This window comes from Mesocricetus auratus, unplaced genomic scaffold (genome assembly GCF_017639785.1).
Source record: "Mesocricetus auratus isolate SY011 unplaced genomic scaffold, BCM_Maur_2.0 Super-Scaffold_100006, whole genome shotgun sequence".
Lineage (NCBI taxonomy): Eukaryota > Metazoa > Chordata > Mammalia > Rodentia > Cricetidae > Mesocricetus > Mesocricetus auratus.
Window position 1 is genome coordinate 55,977,988 of NW_024429190.1, and position 17,426 is coordinate 55,995,413.

Sequence of the window (17,426 nt, forward strand, 5' to 3'; positions counted from 1 at the left end):
GGTATCTTTGAATTGGCCAAGAGTCCCAGGACAGAGTAACTACTCATTAACTGATAAATGCGTGACCTGATAAAGCTTACAAGCAGGAAACTTCCAATTGCAATGATAAAACGAATAACACAAGACTAACTTTACATTTATTCCCACTTAATTATTTTATAACTGCAACAGTATTAGAGCATTTTATCACAATTTTATAAAAAGAATAGGAATTATATATCTTTCATAATGCTCTGTCCAGTGCCAAGTATTCTACTGGGTGCTAGTGTACAATCTGAAAGTATTATAATAATGCATGAAGCTGTCCAATATAGGTAGCTTCCTCCCAATTAATTCATTCTCCCCAGTTTACCTTGCAAATCCAGATGCAGTGATAAGCCTCAATGGTTATGGGGTTAAAGAGGAAATGGTCATAATTTTTATTTAGTGTTTTCCATATAAATGCACCTCATTATCTGCTGCACCTCATTATATATGATCTATTTTATGACCATTTAGTTCTCCTTAGCAGGTCCATTTTTATTTCTTTATGCTGGCTGTCTAAACTCTCAACTTTATGACTCCATTACCCAGCTCTCTGAGGCCCGCTGTCCCACTCCCATGTGGATAATGTAGCCCTGCTGTTGCCAGGCCAGCATTTCTAATAAATCCCTCACTCACCGACAGACAGCAGCATAGCACACAGCGGCTTGTGTCAGGCTTTCCCATCACATCACTAGACTCTCATTAGATCCTTGTGAGAGAAATTACCACTGTGCCTTCTCCAGGCACAATAGCATTAATGAAGTTAGGAAATGACTCCCACAGATGTTTGACACTCAATCAATCCCACTTAATTTAATTACACTCCTCAAGGAAAGACAAAGGAGATGCTCTTGCAGTCCAACCCTTGCTTTTTATTTTCTCAATCGCTTTTACCCCCTTCTGATTTACTTAATCTTTGCTGAGAAATGTCAGTGTAATTAACTGAAGTTATAATTATTTAAAAGTGGACTTTGTTATAATACCTTGTATCATTTTCTTCATCTCCACCCCTAGCACACTGCTTGTGTGTGAGTACTCTCTTATGGAAATGGAGTGGGAGAACGGGCAGAGAGGTGCTTCTGGCTCCCCCATGATTCCTCCACTTCTTAGGTGTGTAATTAAGGACACCGATGGTGCTGGCACTTAGAGCTTTCTGTCCTGAAAGTTCACTAAGATACTTCAAAGACTTCTCCACTAATTAAATGGATCCTGGGAAATTTTCTTCAAACCAGCCTTGAAACGGTACAATATATTTATAAAGTACCACAATTAAAAGAAAAACAGAAATATGGCATTTCCTTGTCCATCCCCATGTATAACATTCCTTAATCTTGTCTGTGCCTTAGTGGTATAAATATAGCTATTATTTTAGAAATAATGGGACTGAGACAAAGAGTAGGTAAGTCATTACCTGGCTAAGATTTTATGTTTTAATACACAGTGATTCTAAAAATTTGACATTCCTTTATTCAAGTAATTACTGCTACCACACTTACATTTCAAGCCAGTTCTCACACTAAAGAAGTTGAAGGGTAGATAGATGGCCACAGAACTGCAATACACTGCTTGGAGAGAGGTCTGTGGAGGATGGTGGCCACTTCTGGGAGTGATCTAAGGCACTGTGACAGGCATGGTGGGAGCCGAGCAGACGAGGTCTAAGAGTCTGGCATTTTTATTGAAGTAGAAGGGAATCATTTGGAGAGTTTTCCCTTGTGAGGAAGGTGATCAGTTTGAGTTTAGAAAGGATTGATTAAGCCTTAATATGGACCATGTCAAGCAAACCTCACAGTAACCATCTGGAAAGTCAGTTCCAGTGAATCGGATGGCTGGGGTCAGCGGCATGCATGTGGTGCAGTTGTGCATGCAGGCAAAACTCCTATACACAGGAAAGAAAGTGCCTCACAGGATGGATGCTGTGGCCATCAACCAACATCATACACACAGGAAGAGAAGCTTAACAGGGAAGCAATACAGCAATTTGCGCTTGAACTTAATTTTATTGCCAATGGGGCATTGTGATAGTCTCTTGCTCTTAAGGAAGACTTCAGCTGTGGGTATGGCTTTGGATATGTTCATGCAGAGATGGGTGTTGTACCAGGTCCCCCCTGAACTTTCTGATCTCTACAGCAGTGTGTGACAGAGTCTTAGTGACCAAGGCCTTAGGATGAAAGGTAACTAGAGACAGAAGACAGTGAATGGATTATCTTACTAAGGCAGAATCATTTCTTCCTTGCATGGACAGTCCTGTGGTCTACAGTTACTGTGTGCATCCCTGCGTCTACAAATACTACTAAGGAGACTAGCTTTGAGAGTCATTCATTAGCTCTCCCAGCCCCCATCTGTTCTAGCACTCGTCCTGGCACTGATTCTTGGTGATCAGTGAGGTGACCCATATGATCAACAACTGACAACTGACTTGTTTTTAAAGCCAACATTCTGGAGACAGAAGCAGGAAGATCTCTGTGTGGGAGGCCCACCAGGCTACATATAGAACAAGATCATACATAGGGAGGCCAAGTCTCAAAAACGTTTCAGTATATACATGCCTCATAATGTATATGATTATATATTTACTAGAGAGAAGCATCATTTATTGAGTACTCTACTTATCTAGTGAGTATATATACTTTTGATAGCAATTCATCTTTCCTTCAAAATAACTATGTTAGGAATTATTTATCCCAATTATAAAAAATATGGGAGGGTTTTCTAAAAGTGCATGAAAATACAGAAACGGTAAGGTAAAAACTAATCTCAACTTCAAAAGCTATACTTGTACTTACATTAATATCTTGCCTTCAATACTGTTTATGCTAATATGAAGTTAATTGTGATTTAAAGATAGTAAGTTTTCTTTACCAACTATGCTTCTGATTGAGAATTAATGTAGCTCTCAGTCTTCATCAGAGAAGCTTCTATATACAGTAGATGAGAATTAACACAGAGCCCCAAAACTGGGCTGGGCTGTGCCCACTAGGAGAGAACCCCAAGGCTTCAAGGAGCTTAACGACACCGAATGCAAGTACAAGAAGGTCCATTTATTTCCGGAAAACCAGCTAGCTGGGCTCAGCTCTGTCGGGAGAGTTGAAGCCCTGAGCCACTAAAGCAAGGCACTTTCAAAGAAAAACAGAAGGGGAGCAGGGAGTCCTGAGATTGCAAGTCCCAGTCCGCAGGGTTCCCATGGCTACAGAGATTACTTAGCATACCAGAGGTTATCATGAGACTTGAAGGCCTTGAGAAGAGAGGAGGAGGAGTCCTGAGGCTGTAAGTCTCAATAGGGATTTCATAGTTACAGAGATTACTTAGCACACTAAGTTTTTATACAAAGTTATCTCAAGATGACGAAGGGCCTTGAGAAGACAATGACTGCATTTGGTTAGGTAGAATTAACTGACACATCTGTGATCTGGGATTTCACAGCTGGAGCACATCCTACAGTTGTGGGCTAAGGGAGTAGCTGCCAATGCGATGCTGTTCTGATCACATAACCCCCCACACTTATTTGGGGACTCTTATTCTCCTTATTACATTTCATCAGGCAGAGCATAAGAGACTGGAATGCTCAGCCCAAATGAGATATATGATACCCTCCTCCCAAGGCTCAGGGATTACTGTAGAAGAAGAGAAAGAAAGAGCGTACGAGACAGAGGTGGCGGATGACGCAAGGAGACAGTACCTTGTAGATACAGCAAGGGAGTTGCATTCACGAACTCACAGTGGTTATGATAACATTCATAACATCTGTGCAAGCCCAAGCCACACCATACCCCAACATTGACAGGGGAGGTGGACTTGGAGTACTAACCCCTAGAAAAGGAGATACTGACCATCTATAGTTGCAGAGAGAGAGAGACAGAGAGAGAGAGAGACAGAGAGACTGAAAGAGACAGAGACACAAATAGAGAGGGAGCAGAGAGATATTTCTCTATGAGCATGGCTTGGTAAGCTAACCACATTACAGAGAAAGGCCACACACCCATGAATACATGGGCAGCAGAAATTAAACTTGATGGGTTTTTAAAAAAAATCGGGCCATAAAGCTGAGTGTGTCACAGGAGGGGTGATCTGAGAAATCTTGGGTGAGTGGGTGAATATGATCTAAATGCTTTATACAAAATTCTTCAAAAACTGATAAAGTATATGAAGATAACCACTATTACACGTTTATGAAAAATGGCAGTAAAAGTGGTACTCATAGAGCTTATCTGAGGACTTGTGACACCTTGCTAACAAAAGTTTATGTAGCTTTTCACTTAATGCCATCTTTTATCTTTTATGTTTTACTTTGTTGAGGTGGATTGAATTTGATTTGAAGTTTTTCTTAGGGATTTGTATACATTTATGGTAAGTGTTCGCAGGTCTTTGAAGCATAGCTGATCTAACATTTCCCTTTCTATCCTCATCTTCAATTAGTCTGTTTGTTGTCCTGTATTTTCACACTGTATGAAGGGATAAAAGGCTCCATGGGGATTATTTGTGCCAGGAAGGATCTAGTGCACAAATGTAATTGACTTCAAAGGAGCATCTCCACCTTAAAAATTACTTGCAATAGATACTGAGGCTAACTGATACAATGCAGACTGCCTAGTTCAATTTAAATTTCAAACTAAGAGTGGATTCTCTTTACTCTGTGTAGGTTTCAGTTATCCCTGGGTGAGGATTGAGTTGACAAAGTAGGAGAAAGCTGCAGGATCTCTAATTTATGGTGCACACCGGCAGACGTGGAAGTACAGTGAATCAAGAAGGTATGGTTATGATCTTGGGGTCCAGCCTAGTGGATAGATCTCAACTTCAATCACCATGGCACTGTTGAATCATATTAGGTTATTTATTTATGACATTAAAGCTTCATTTTGTGTGTGTGTGTGTGTGTGTATTTTGCTTTCATGGATGTCTGTGTACCATGGGAGTGCCTGGTGCTCATAGAGGCTATAAAAGGGTATCAGATCCTCTGGAACTGGATTTACTGTGAGTTATGAGACACCTGTGTGTGTTAGAAATGGAACCTCAGTCTTTCTCAAGAGCAGCAAGATCTCTTAGCCCAATTAGGTCTCTCTGTGTTCCTCTGTCTCTGTCTCTCTGTCTCTGTCTCTGTCTCTGTCTCTGTCTCTCTCATTGTGTTTTGTAAGACATTTGCCCAGCAGTTTCTGTAGTCCATTGTTCACACCAGCTGGCCTGATCTCATCTCTTTGTCCCTGAAACATTTCAGAATATAAGATTCTTCCCACACTTATATCTTGCAAGGCAGATCAAAACTTGCTTTTCACCATTCCTTAGTCTAATGAGGACTCAGCCAGCCTCTTTTGTCCTGTTTGGTGACAGTCTTGTCTTGCTGTTTCCTATAGCAAGCTATTTTTAGCTCCCCTCTCAGACTTCTTCCCAAACAAAGATTTTACTTTGGGATTTTCCTTCCACTCCTGCCTCATTCATAGTCTAGTGTCTTTGTCAGGTGGAGAGCATATATCCACTTTCCTGGGTTCTGCAGTGAGATGGCTGTAGTAGGAGGATCAGTACTATACAGACATGATACTTGGGAACTAATTTCCATTTTAAAACTAAGAATCTTGAATTTTTACTGTGTGGAAAAGCCTATGCTGAATAAAAAAGCCTGTGTTTTAGAGACATCATCAACCGTGAGAAGCAAATCTAAAGCAAAAAGCAATTAAAGAACTTTGGAAACAGACAGTCTGTGTTACAAGCTTAGCAATGCCACCTACTCACCATGTCACTTTGGGCCAGTTACTTAATTCACTGTATGGCACTTTTTCATCCATGATGTGTATCTAATGATAGTATTTGCCAACAAGAGTTTTTCCAATGTTCCAACGAGGTACTATAGATGCATTGGAAATAGTGCCTAACACATTTTGAGAACTCTATAAAAGTAACCATTACTGTAGTTTAACTGTAAAGAAAGGTTTATTTATTAGCTCCTCCATGACTAATAGATGAGAATACCAAAGTTTAAGTGGTAGCCCTATTCAAAGCCTTGCAAGATATAAGTGTGGGAAGAATCTTATATTCTGAAATGTTTCAGGGACAAGGAGATGAGATCAGGCCAGCTGGTGTGAACAATGGACTACAGAAAGTTGAGGCTTAATTCTTTAATGAGGCAATATTGAGAGGTGGGTCTATGTGGAGACATTTGTGGCACAGGGAAGGAGTCTTAAAGGGATCAATGATTTTCTCACAGGAGTCAGCTGCTATCCAAAAGTGGGTATCCCTGTTTCCTTTCTTATTGTGCCTATCTGGCCTTCCCTGATGAGATACTCACCTGGACCTGCAGAGATGCCAGCAGCAAGCATTGGATTTGCAAGCTTCTTAGAGCTAAAGCAAGATAAATATATTTTCTTTTAAAATTACTTATTTCAGATAGTCTGTTGTAGTAACAAATAAGATTAAAATGTAGAATTTCACACAGGAAGAAAATTAGATGTGTGTGTGTGTGTGTGTGTGTGTGTGTATGTGTGTATTCTGGGGGTGTTGAACTCTCAGAGATTTTCACATGTGCTATACTATTTAACTACAAATTCCTTGTCCTCTGCATTTTTGGAGCATGCAGGTGAGGATACTTTTTCACATAGCTCAGTGTGGCCAGGAACTCACTGTGTAGCTGAGGATGATCTCGGATTTCTGCTCCTCTAGCATTTATCTTCCTGCTGGAATTATAGACATGAACCTGTTACTCATAACCTGCTACTCCTCCTTTTTAAATTTTATTTTGAAACAGGATCTCACAAATTGACTCTGCTTGCCTTGAACTCACTTAACAGTACATGACCTTGAGATCCTTTTGCCTCTGCTTCTTGGGCAGTTGGGATTGCAGTTGGATTCCACTGTGCCCAGCTCTACATTTGTGTTTCACCCAGGTCTCTCATTCCTTATAATTATTAGAGAACAATGGAATTTTATACAAACAGATAAAAATAGGAGATACATTCTTTCCCCAGGTAGTCTGAACTAAGACTCTGAATAGACAGAGAAGGTTGGCCAAGTAATATTTAGGAGATGGAGTTTAGTATATTTAGGATATTATAGATAGAAGCTAGGGAGAAGGGAAAGGAATCATTCAATGATGTTACTGTTGGATCTAAGATTCAGCAAGCATCCTAGAAGAGGGCCTGACCTACACATGTCTATATCAATTCTTTCATTGTTGTTGCTTGGAAGAATGGGCAGCTATGCTGTAATTATGTGCCTAACTGTTTACTAGATGCAGAAGAGGGTAACCAGCTTGGCTTTTCCAATTTTAAAACAGATGAGAGTTTTCGTATGGAAAATCCAGAATCATAACAGCAGAATGAGAGCTGAATCTGAAAAGTAATAAACCGTTTGGTCTCATTGGAGCTCAGCACAATTAGTATTGAGATACACACATGAATACATGATACGTGGTGTGGTTATCACTCATCATGCAAAAGGGATTTCTTTTTCTTTGTCATTCATATTATACGTCTCTTGTATTTAGTAAAGGAACAATGTAGATATGACACTTTGGTTCTTGCTTGTCTGATTATTATGGTTATAAATTCTAACCATTTAAAATCCTCCCATTTGTAGAAAATGACTAATATGCAAAAGCAAAATGTATAACCAAAGCTTTAAAAATGGTGATAATTATTTCTCTTGTTTAGGAGTGAAGCACTATCTTTCCTGAAAATTGAGTGAAGTTACACAGCAGTGTCAGGGGACAAATCGGTTCTATTTATAAATCAGAAGTTGATAAGTAGACCTTTATCACCTGCCTTGAATATTAATAGGTAAGGCTTTGTGTCAGAGCACTGAGCCGTTATTTTATTACCACATTTGCTGGTACAAGCAGGAAACTTCTCATTCTTAGTTTTAGGGGGAAATAAAGCACATTGACGAGACTCAAGGGACTGATAGCAAGATTGGAAATAACCGCAACTAGAATAGGGGGCACAGAGGGTTAAAGAAGACCCAGTTACCCAGCCTTCTTTGTAACCACATCTCCTGCCATCTTAATTTGCAGTTTTCCCTTGTCCCTACTGTAGGGAAAAAGGGCCAGCCAAAGAAACACACCCTGAGCAGAGCCAAAGAAACACACTTTGGCCCTGCAACCAGAACCAAATAAATGTACCCTGACCCTGAAACCAGTGCCAAAGGAACACACTTTGTTCCTAGAATCAGAGCCAGTGAAAGAAATACACCTAAAACTAGAGCCAAAAGGCTAAAAGGACCAAAGAAATACATACACTTTGGCCCTGAAACCAGAGCCAAATCTGACCCTAACCCTGTGCAGAAAACTAACCACTCTTTAAGTAGGAGCTTTAGCTAATATAAGCTCAGCATTAAAATCTGACCAATCCCTACCCTGGAAAAACTTCCCCCGCTCCCAAGAATCCCTATATAAACCCAGTGTTATGTTCAGCTTGGCAGGTCTAGCTGCTTCCTTCTAATAAACCCCTGCTACAAATAAAGCCCTTCGACGAGCTTTGGGTGAAGATCTTTTGCGACATAGCACAGACTACCCTGGGCAGAGCAGAGCGAGTGAGGCTGTAACTCTTGCTGCGGAAACTTTTACTTGACAGAGTGGAGTTGTTACACTCCACTCTGCACTCTCCTGGGAGCAGAGCTGAACTGTAGCAACTTCGCTTGGGAAACCTTCTCCTTCCGGAGCAAAACTGCTACACTGGGCAGAGATCCCCAACTGGAAGACTCTCTTCTGCCGGAGCAGAGCAGATACATTGGGGAAGCCTTTCCCTGAGGCTAGGCTGTAAGCTGCTATGCTTACTGTGACCTGCGGTACTCCTTGGCTCCAAAGTTCCAGGATACCTTTCCATCTGAGATGTGTAACACTTAGTATTCTGTGACTCCTGAGTGCCAGAATATCTGTCCCATCCGATCCGCCTGAACCCTTACACCTAGGTGAGTTTGTATCTACAAACTGACTTGGTCAATGTCACATTAGCAGGCATCGTGTGTCCAAATGCCTAGTGGTTGCTTGTTCACTTGGGTTTGATTTACTCTGCTCCTATCTTGAGAAGAACACATCTTTGTTAGTCCTGTAGTTTCAGGGGGATAAGACAGGTAGAATGGGGCTGGACTATTCCTGCTAACTCCTGTCAAGAGTAACAAACTTTATGCTGACTGAGTTAGGTATGATTCATGGTTAAAATGATGGAATATTAGCTAATAATAGGAAGAAAATGAAACAAAACCAAATACTTTCTAAAATCTTTAGTAACAGAGAATAAGTAGAATGAGGGAGAGAGATACAGATAGACAGACAAGAGGATGGAGCAGAAATAGAAGAAATGATAAACATTGGCATTGTATAGATAAATAATTCAGCACAGAGAACATGATTATTTAGATTTCAAAGTAAAAAGTAATAAATTCCAGAGGTCTAATATACTAAGAATGTAAGTATTACAAATAACTGCACAAAAAAAGGTAATATCTAACCTGATCCTGGAGGAATAGTTAACTGATAGGGGATGTCCTTCTGTATATATGCTTCTCTTATTGGTTGATGAATAAAACACTGTTTGGCCAATAGAGTCAGGAAGATAGGCAGGACTAGGAGATGAGGAGAATTCTGGGAAGGGTAGGCAGAGAGGGACCTCAAGAAGGACTCAATGTAGCCAGCAAATGAGTAACAAGTCTGGACATTCTGCAGTAAGCCAGGACCACATGGAAACACAGAGATTTATAGAAATGGGTTAACAATTAAGTCAGATCTATCCAGTAAGAAGCCCTGCCATAGGCCAACAGTTTAATAATTAAGTCTCTGTGTGTTTATTTGGGACTGAAGGTAGCAGGACTGGAGAGAAAGAAACCTCCCCAACAATTAACAGTAACTTGGAATGAAAGTATGGGATATCCAGTTAGGTGGAGACAACGATGTGCTGACTTAATGTCTACAGCAGGTAGATAAGTCAAGTATTTGTGGGGTGGCCGTAGATTGTTGTATCCAGTCAAATTAAAAGTGTTCTTTTCTTTTGGTTGAAACCAGAACATCTTTGGGAAAGGAAGTGTGAGGAGGCTTCTTTTGTTTTATTGATGGTCAGTGATGAGTGGAGAGCTCTGAACAATAGCTAGCCACCGTCCACCAACCCAGCAGCACAGTATTAAGAGATCCTCCATCTCTGTGATGCAAGCAGGCTTTCCTGGAGCATTTGCACCCATCATCTTTGATACAAACTAAACATTCTAGCTGAGATCTGCTACACCCAAAGTCTTTCTTTTGAGTCATCATTCCTCCCTAAACTATGACCCAAGTTAAGCTCAATCAGTAGTTTTACTTGCTAACTTGGCATAATTGCAATCATCTGAGAAAAGAGTCTGTCTCAGTGAAGTATTTTCTAGAATAGGTTGGGATATGGACACGTCTATGACAGGTTATCCTGATTGCATTAATAGCGATGGGAAGACCCATGTACTTCAGGCAGTGCTGTCTTTATGGAAGGAGATTCTAAACTGCAGAAGAGGGGAGAAAGCAAGCTGAATGCATGTATCCGTTCTCTCTTTCTCCTCTTGATTGTGGTTACAGCTAACTGCTTCAAAGTTTTTGTGACTTGACTTCTTTACAATGACGGACTGTAATCTGAAATTGTAAACTAAAACTAACCCTCTTTCCCCTTTTATCAGGGTGAAAGGCACCAGGCAAGGAAGCTAAGACAATTGGCAGTGTGTCTACTCAGAAGTGCTTTGCCACATAAATTTACAGAGAGGCCCTGAGTAACATCCTTGTGCTTCCATTGTGTGAGGTAAACATCCCTAAGACTGAAACTCTGAGCTTGCCTTGCTTGTTATAGGTAATGAATCTTTGTTCAGTTCCTTATCTTATGGCCAGGTTTGTTTCAGTTTTGAAGTCACCAAGACACAAATCCACTGAATTCACTCTACCTATAACTAGTGAGACCCAGAAGACCCGAGGAACTCGAATCACACTGTTGTGACTCAACTATGCTAAACAAGAGTCGGGTATGATGAAAGAAGGTGGGCAGGGTTCGGGTTATGCAGAGCGAGTGCCCTTTTGAGGATTTGAGCCTTATTCCAAGTGAATACCACACCACTGAAAGATTTATTTACAAGGAGTACAGTGGATGTTGGAAAGATGCCTATAAACTGCCCAGCACAATGAGATTTGCCACAGTACATGGAGAATCCATAAAAAAGTAGTTTTGGGGTTTATCCTTTCTGGGATGGCCCATAGTATAAGTCATGTGATCACTTTGCTCACAGGTAAAGGAATTCACTGGAGGTGTACTTAAAACAGAAGAGCAAGACAGATAAGAACAAGTGAGTCACTTTGCCATTGACGCATCAGGAATCTAGCAAGACTGTGGTTGCTGTGATAAAATGTGCCCAGAAGCTTCTTAAGGAAGGAAGTTTGTCTGGGATTACGTTTCCAATGGGGATTTGCACAATGGCAGGGAATGCATGGCAGTGGGTAGCCAAAAGAGGAAGCTGAGAGCCAAGCGCGATCAGGAAGCAGAGAGAGCAAACTGCAAGCATGGCGATGTAGATGTTCTAGAAGCCTGCCCTCAGTGATGCACTTCTACAGCAAGTCTTCATCAACCAAAGGTTCTAGAATCTCCCCACATAATGGTGCCAGTAAGGAACCAAGTGTTCAGATATGTAGTATCTGTGGGAAACATTTCTCATTCAAATCTCCACAACCCCTGACTGTAAGAGTATGTGAAGGAACCACACCCAAACTCTGTTTCCTCTACTTTGTAGTAGTAGCTTGCTACATGGGGCAGAGGAGTCAGCCACATCAGACTTATTGCCCCGATCACCATCACACTTAGAGAATAGTATACAATTTCATTTTACCTGATGTCTTTCCTCACTGCCTTATTTCTGGGAAATACAGTTCATGATGCTTCCTAATCCCTTCCACCCATTGCCTACAGTCTCCAGGTCTAACTTGCCCACCATGTCCATAGGGTAACATGATGATCCTGAGCATGACACATTGACCAGATGACATTCAGTGTCTCACTAGCAGCATAACTTTGGAAGATTTATTTACACAACACAACCCTCAATTTTCCCATCTGTAATGTGAGCAATAAAGAAACACCGCCTCACATTATTCTGAGGGTTCAATCACCCTCATATATAAGAGCTACAGCTGGTGAATAATAAGCTTTCAGTCATAGCTAGCTATTATAATTGTTTGTAAGACACTGGAAATGGAAAGATGAACATAAATGATCCCTACTCCAAGTGAATGCACAGTACATAGAGACATAGAGTAAATGTATAATTTTAATACAGTGATTAATACAATGAAAATAAAAGATACAAATTGCTCTAAAAGTCCAGAGGGGAAATGTGTCTTCCATATGGGTCTCTAAATACCATACAGATCATTCTTCTGAGCTCTTGACCTCTGTTTCAGGCTATACTGGGATGTCACCACAAGACCATCTAGAGGAAAACCAGGCAACATGGGTTTTCCTGTAGGTAGAAGGTTTTAAATCTGTAGTTTTATTTTGAAAGCATTGTGTTGATACATCTTAAAGTACAATTGTAATTATTACATTGTCACTGAATGAGCAGAAAATATAGCTGTCACCCCTGGTCAACAGCACTTGATCATCTAAATACATTATCCTTGTTTGTTTGTTCTAGGTGTCTATTCCATCATGCCTCTCAATCACACTGTGTTCTTAACTATCTCTGTGATTCATATATACAGCTTCAACTGATTCTTCCCAAATTTCAAAGCAAATCTCCCTTAATTTAAACCTTCCCAAGAGACTAGCCCAGCCTATATGATATAAAACTACAAGGAACAATATCCTGAGAAGCTTAAACTTCAGTTTTGGACATAATCTAATATCTTGATTAAATTTACGAATAAGGATCTTCAACAAAATAATATTAAATCATGCTAGTACTTTACATTTTGATGAAGTACTGAATTGAAATGAAAAAAAAGCAAAGTCCCTGAACAGAAATGATAAAACTCCTCTATGGGTCAGAAATCTAGTTAATGAGACTTGGAGTCCTTTCTCTAAAGGACAGTTATCTTAAGTAGCTTAGCTAAGTAATGATCATGGGAATAATACGCTGGCCCATGAAAAAGGAGTTAATTGAATTTTTTCACCTTCAACTTAACAGATATACATATCATAAAATCCATCACCGTCCTTTTCCCAGTGCTCAGAGAAGCACCTTGGTTAAAAATTGCATGTGACTTTTCAGATATGATCATTCAGGGTTGGTATTCAGTTAATTGATAAGCAGTTGTTTGGAAAAGCTCTCACTAGTATTTTATGGCCTCCGTTGGACACTTCAAGGGAAAGTAAGTCTAACAAGAACCTAGTAAATCATAGATGCTGAGTTTTAACAGTTCTGTAGTACAGGTTGCTGAGAGAACATGATAGCACTCACTTATCTCTAGGGGATGAGCATCTTGGGCACAGGGAGAGGCTGTTTTATTGGTTGATGGAAACAGATGTGTATGGGACAGAGGACAATGGTGATGTCTCCATAGTGAATTTTATTTAGGTTCTTCTTGAAATGATGAGTGGGAATATCTGCCTCCACCAAACAAAACAAAACAATCAAAAACATTTCTTCTCATCTGCAGAATAATTTAAGTTCTGGTTATTTGAAGTTGATCATTTCTTACAAAACAAGTCCTGTATTTATAGTAATAAGGCCTTTACTATATATATTAGCTGACAAAGGATGTTAATCTACCCAAGTAACTTATATTGGCCCCTCCCACAATCTGCATAGAGCTATAGGGAAAATTTTGAGCTTTCATGTAATTGTAGACAAACGTGAGGAGATTACAAGGGAGTTTTCCTATCCCATGAAGCTTGTTTTTATACTATTTGATACACCTTCCTAGACACATTTTCATCTGTGTTTATCATAACCATGATAACACATTTCAACACCACACTGATTTTACCAAATCATGTACACCTACCTCTTAGTGAGCACTTGGCATTTATTAGATTTCTAATATATTTTTGACTTACCAGTCAGAGAGCCCCAGGAACCACTAAATATGTGGTACTGCTCAAGACATTAAAAAATAACAGTTACTATTTTCCTTGCTTCTTCCTTTGTGATAAACACTGTGATAAACATCTCACACTGATTTTCTCATTTAGATCTCTGCAATGGTTCCATGGGGGTGGGGGTACCATATTATCTCCATCTCAATGATAAAGGAATGAAAATAGTACTGAAGAAAATTTCCCTGGGTCACACAGCTTACAAGTAGTTGAGACTGGAATTCTAGTGAACTCTGAGTTTCCCTCCATAGTCCTTGAAGAGACATGCAAATGATGGTACTGTGGCTAAACCCAGTAAGAGAGCTATACACTTGGCTCAGTTATGACACAAAAGATAAAACATTAGATTTATATGGACAGTCATGGAAGAATCTCAGAAAGGGTGAAAAACATTGGAAACTGAGCTTTGTGCCTTCATTTGATTGGGTGCTGGTGAAGATCCTGTATCTCTTCTGTCTTATTTTTACTCTCCTGGTTATTTGCTTTGGTTTCTTCCAAAGATGACAGAAACTTTGCAGTATCATGCTTCCTTTATTGGCCTTTGGGGTGTTTACCCCACAGGAAGCCGAGCATGTAATGTATTGGCTGGGAAGTGAGTGCTAAATAACTAGAAGTGGTTTCCGGTTTCTAGGTTTTTTCTTTTAACAAATTAATACAGTTTTAAAATTTTAATTTTGGACATGCAAAATCTCTCTCTTCATCTGTATCTAATCTCTCTACATATATTTAATCATCTATCTATATCTATACCTAACCTATGTCAATGTCTATACCTATATCTATATGCAAATCTTTCTGGGGTTGTGAGTAGTTTTTAAGAATCTGAAATCCTGGGCTGGGGAGATAGCTTAGTAGGTAAAGCACTTGTCATGCAAGTGAGGACCTGAGATGGAACTCCCAGATCACAGGTGAAGCTGAGTATGGAAGTGTGTGTCTGTAATCCCCAGGCTCCTACAGTAACATGGGAGCTGAGACAAGAGAATCCTTAGAAGCTTGAAGGCTAGCTCACATTGCATATTCCATGACAAACAACAAGATGCTCTTGTCTCAACCATGATACAAGTTGAGGACCAACACTGGAAGGCTGTTCTTTGAACTCCACATGCATGACTGGTAGTGTGGTTGCACTTGCACAAAAATATGAACAGAGAAAAAAGACAGAAGGAAGGAAGGGGTAGGGGAAGAGGATGTGCCAGAGGGAGAGGGGGAGGGAAAGACATCCTAAAATGACAATTCAGTTAAGCACACCATATCTACCCCAAGCTTTTATCGGACTTCTCCTGTCATTGAGGAAAGCACTAGTCTGGTCCTCATCATTTCACTATTCAAGTCTTCAAAAAGTAGTACAGGTTCCAAAGGGTGCTGTATTCAGGTTGTTTGGGGAGGACTTCAGGGAGGAACTAGTTACACACTCATGTTACCATTTTCCAACTTCTTGTTCTCTTCCTCACACTGTCAATCCTCCTGTCTAAGAGTATGCTCAGTTGTTAAAAGCCTCGTATGCATTCAGATTAAGTTATCTATCCCTTGGTCTATAGAATGCTACCACAAAGAAATGGAATGTACTGCCTATTTTGTAGAGTTAATAATGAAGTTAATTTATTCATCCCTCTATTTGATACATAGAATGATGTTTTCACTACCATATGTGAATTTTACACTTCAATACATGTGTACTGTGTGCTTTGGTTATATTCATCCTTCCATTACTGTTTCTTGTTCATCATTCCCCCTTCCCCTCTTCTAGTCTCTTATCTCCAGCATTTCCCTCTCTTAATTATGTCCTCTTCACTCCTGCAGCTCAGACTTCGAAGTGCCAGCATGCAGTATATATTTGTTTTTGGGTGAATGGCTTATTTCACCCAATGTAGTAATCTCCAGTTCATGTATTTTTATCCAAAGGACATAATTTCATTCCCTTTGGCTGAGTAAAATTCCACTGTGTATACACACTGTGTTTTCTGTATCTATTCTTTTGTTGGTCGGGACTTAGGTTGATTCTATAATTTGGAATAGTCAAGAAGAGTTTACAGTATAAGAATCCACAGCAGAATTCACCCTGTAAGCCTCCAAACAGTATCTTGTCTCCAGATAGTTTTCCTGAGCCAGAACTGTTCCTGGTCTTTTCATAGATGTTTTCACAGAAGAATGTTTGAATCGGTTTTATGTAATCATTATTTAAGAAAAAAAGAAGACCTAGTGGCTTCGTTGCCAGCCCAGCCCTATCTATGAGCAATTACTTCCTAGCCTGAGCACTTGCAATACCCAGGGGCTTGTTGGGAACAACATTTCTATTATTGTTAATGATGAAAATGTTTGGCTGGGAGCATATCCATTTTCCTGTTTGTCATTTTAATACGTTCCTCATGGTAACCCTGAGTGGAAAGTATATGTTTATGACAGTTGTGCTTCAGACAGAGAGCAGAAATCCTGAATTATTTGTTATTAAGTTTCGCCTATCTACAACCGTCTCATTTTTAAGGCAACTGTGAAAGTGGAAGGTATTTTAAATGTCAAATTAATTTTAGTGTGCCATAAAGTATACGGAAGGAAACTCTAGCAAATGTGTTAGTTCCAGATCTTGGAAGCACCAAGTTACAGCATGTGTATGTGCACATACATGGGTATATTGGCCCATCAAGTAGACAACATTACTTTTTATTTTTCTTTGATATCTAAGTAAAGTGCCCAAACAGAAGCTGTTTTTTTCTATACTTTTAAGAGGTTTAAGTTTGAAAAAATGTATCTATATAATTTGTTTTATTGGTTTAGCATATCAAACTCTTGAAATGATCAATTAGAGTGTATTTTGCTTTAATTTGTGGGAAAATGACTAGAGGTTATACAGAGCAGGCTAAATAACTAATATGCAAAAAAAAGATCCAAAGAGGAAACCAAAGAAATGTAAGCGGCAATACATGGGTCCACACAATCTAATGATGATGGTACATTGGATATGGTGGTTTGAATCTAATGGAAAAGAATTTGGGGATAGAGAGGTATATAAAGAGATTTTGGAATATGTCAGCATTTAAAGTCACAGGATTTCCTAGAAGCTTTGCATCTAAAAGCTGGTAACAAGAAAACTTTAAACATTGGGTATTGATCAGCTTGATGAAAGTTGACCTGGTTGAAATGAAGTAGAAAGGTCAGGATGGCTCTCACTGTTTTTAATGTCTGGTGAAGGACAAGGCGTTAATTTCAACATTGTTCTCTGATAAGAAATAGAACTCCAAACCTTATTACATAGAAGACATGGTGGGGAGAACAAACATGAATATTTGACTGTGATAGTGATTAGTGTTGCTACTTTTAGAAAAGTAAGTCCCATTTCTATGACTATTTGTGATAGTGCTGGCAGAAATGTATAATTAAGAATACTTGGCAAAG

The 17,426-nt window shown here is 39.6% G+C and overlaps 1 long non-coding RNA gene across 1 annotated transcript in view; it reads left to right on the forward strand.

The window, feature by feature from the left end:
• Nucleotides 1-4,658: 4,658 nt before the first annotated feature.
• Nucleotides 4,659-17,426, forward strand: part of LOC110342881 — a 48,934-nt gene continuing 36,166 nt past the window's right edge. The window contains exon 1 of the long non-coding RNA XR_002385056.1: nucleotides 4,659-4,769. This is a non-coding gene — a long non-coding RNA (uncharacterized LOC110342881). The remainder of the gene's footprint in view (nucleotides 4,770-17,426) is intronic.